The sequence below is a fragment of the Lactuca sativa genome, chromosome 9 (genome assembly GCF_002870075.4).
Source record: "Lactuca sativa cultivar Salinas chromosome 9, Lsat_Salinas_v11, whole genome shotgun sequence".
In the NCBI taxonomy this organism is placed as follows: Eukaryota; Viridiplantae; Streptophyta; class Magnoliopsida; order Asterales; family Asteraceae; genus Lactuca; species Lactuca sativa.
In genome coordinates this window covers 175931876-175935475 of record NC_056631.2, presented here as the reverse complement: position 1 = coordinate 175935475, position 3600 = coordinate 175931876, and positions in this window count along the sequence as shown.

Sequence of the window (3600 nt, the reverse complement as noted above, 5' to 3'; positions counted from 1 at the left end):
TTCATGGGGTAATTTGGTTTCTTATGGAGATTTGAAGGATGATAATGGAAGTTTGCTTTTTCAACCACTTTGTAAGATTGTATGGTTGAATAAAATTGCATTTTCCATATTAGTTCATAGTAGAAATCAAAAGGAAGGAGAAGAAGAGATTTTTTCAATAAGAAATACATTTCTCAAATTGAAAACCCAAATGATCTTCATGCTCTTAAGTTTGTTGAAGTTGTTGACAATGGAGTTCAATGTGATGTTCTTGATATTCTTGAAGTTCATGATAAGAAGGTTCAAGTTGATTTTCAAGATGAAAAGGTTTTTTGCTCGATTGGAGTTCAAACCGATGATATTTTGTGTTCTTGTGATTCATTTGATGGAATGATTCCTTATCGGAAGCCGATGGTTCAAGAAATTCACAAATATCAAAATCCAAAAGATTTGATTCAAACTCACAAAGTTGATGTTGTGGAAAGTGGGTTTGTTCATGAGATCAAGTCTTCAAGATGCAAAAAGATGAGAAAGAAAAAGAAGAAGAAGAAGATTAATCGGAAAAATAAGCGGGTTTACTCACAAAAATCGTCAAACGTTGTGAAGTCGAAATCCGTTAAGCAAATTTGGGTTCCAAAGCAACAATCTCCAAATGTTGCATTGAATTTGAAGTCAAAACCCAAATGTGTTGGTGGTTCTTTTGAAGATGTTCTTGGATCGTTGAAGAACACGAAGAACACGAAGAACGAGTTGTACATCTCGCATAATGGGTGGTACAATGTTCAAATTGGAGATTTTCTAGTTCCGACAAAAGAACCAAGATCTTCTAAATTTGATTCGTTCGTTGCAAATGGATCTCGATTCGTCAAAAAGTTATCTCAAATTCTCAAATGGATTCCAAAACATCCATGATTTCTATTCGTATTGAGCGTTTTTCGTTTTTGATCGATTTGCTTCATTGGATCAAATCCGTTTCAATTTCTTTGATGATCCAATTATTTTTTTAAATCAAATTTAAAAAAAAAAATCAAAATCATATTTCATCATTTTTCTGAATGTCACTGTTCATTGAATCAATATTCAAGCTCAAAATTGATTTTCGGTTACTATTCATCGATTCAAGCCCAATACATTGTTCGATTATGATCCAAAAGAATGGATATGGTACTGTTCACTTAATTGAGCCCATTAATTCATAAAAAATTAAAAATCAATCGATGTGTATGTGTTTCTTGTCATATGTTCTGAACTCTGAAGTCGCATTCAACTTATCCTTTATTCTCATTCTGGAGTCTCGTTCTTATATCAACACTCGTATCGATTGATTACTTTGATTGTAGAAGATATACTTATGAATCGATTCATTACATTGAGTTTAATCTCAAAGATCGATTATGATCAAGCTATTGATAATCGATTCAATTGTAAAGTCAATCTCAAAGTCAGCATTTGTGTTCATGTTAAATTGAACATGAATCGGTTTGGAAATTTATTTGTGCTCTTGATTTTGGTTCAAATGTGTTTGAGTTGAGTCAAAATCGTGTCTTCCAATCAAATCCAATTTCAATGAATTTGATTAATGATTGTTGACATTTTGGAATCGGTGGTTGAACGACTGGGTGTTTTCGAAATTTGGAATTAATTTGGAGTTTGTACTTGTTGTCTGGATAGTTGATGATTTTGTTTCGAAATTGAGATGATGATTTCGAAGGTTTGGAATTTGCTTATTGGAGTCAATTGATTTTGAAGTCGACTGGGAAGATAATCTTTGCTTTCGAATCAGGGATGTTCGTTCGTTGATGTTGAAATCGATTTGGGTTGTTGATGGTCGAATTGTCAAGAATGGTGGATGTGATTTTGGAATCGAATGTGAGTTGATTTGGTATTGACAGTCGATGTTCGAAGGGTATGCTTAGGAACGAAATCGATTTTTTGTTTTGTTGATATTGGGAACGTCATGATATGGGGATGAAGATTTCGAAGCTATCGGTGTTAAGGATCAAATTAGATCAAATTAGAGAAGTTAATTGGTTTGGAGATTCGAATGAAGGATTTGGGAGCGAATGTCACATGGAAGATGACTGATTAATTTTGATTTCAAAGCTTTTGGAGTTGATGGTATTTCGAAGGATTAATTGATCGAAGTCTAGATTTGATTTTGGAGTCTCAAACTTTTGATATCGATGGCTGAAATGGATAACAAAGGACGAATTGTGGATAGTTGAATTGATGAATATTGATGTCAAACGAAGTGTGGATTGATGTTCGCTATTAGCGCCTTGGTTAATGGCTTGCTACCGAACAAAATCAGTATGTTGAAATCTAAGTTGACGTGCGAAGGGTCCCTGTGTTGTTGATGGTTTTGAGTAGATATCAAGTTGAGTTCGTTTTTAAGAATCGACTGGGAATTCGTTTGTGCTAAAAGTGAATGGGAAGACTTGGTTATTGAGTAATCAAGATTCGATTTTGGAGTGATGGCCTCATTAACGAATTTTTTGGGAATGCACGAAATCAGATGTTCGTTCGTTTATGTTGAAAATGGTGATATTGATGATTTCGTATGAAGTGAACATTGGCCGGAGAATAGAAATTCGTTCAAATGGGTTAAGAAGATGAAGTTTCGTTGAAGAACAAAAGTTTCGTTCATATGGTACTGGATTCGTACGAATTGGGAGAAGAAAACAAAATTTTCAAAAATGGTCCCTAAACTTTCATAAGAATATGCAAAGTTTCGTACGAAAGCAAAGTTTGGTGTTTCGTCTGTTTTGGAATGAAAAGAAAGCAAGTTTCGAATTGGACCCTAACATTTTCACGAAATGGCACACTTAGTCTAGATTCGAAATGTTGAAAAAAAATGAAGAATGCAAAAGCTTCGAAGTAGGTCCCTGCAGTTTCTAAAAGTTAGCAGAAAATACGCAATTTCGAATTTGGGATAGCAAAGCTGAGAAATTGAAGATTTTCAGTTCTGGTCCCTGCAGTTTGTGCGAATTTACGCTTTATGCCCAGTTTCGCAAATGGGATGAAGTTTCGCATATTTGGTTGTTTTTGGCGCAACGGGTCCCTGCAAGTTTCAGAAAGTGACAATTTCTACCCGGTTTTTGAAAAATCTTGCAACTTTCACTCAAAAAGTCAAAAAATTTCATAAATTGAAAATTTTTTGTGGCTTTTTCGTGATTGTTATTCCGTGCAAGATTTTTAGTGATTCATTTTTGGTACACATCAAGGGGGAGTATCGTGAAGACTATTCCTCGGGCGCTTCTCACCCTTAGTGGGTTTTATAATCATTTTTTTGATTATAAAAAGGGGGAGAATGATGGGTATTCGAAGCTTCTCGGGTTTGTCGAATATTCATTTGCAGATTTGAAGACTGGTGTTACTTCGAGGGGGAGTTTGGTCTTGATTGCGCTAGCTCGTTGGAGATTGAAGCCGGACATCCAATCCTAACTTTGAGGGGGAGAATGTTAGGGTGCAAAGTCACTCTTGGATGTAGTGTTTTAGGCTTACTCTCTTGTATGTGTAAATGGGTTGAGTCTTTCCTATAAATAGGAAGTGAGTGACTCCCATTATGTAAGTGAATCCATTTTGGAGTGTTAGACTAGAGAGAGAAATTTGTACAAACCC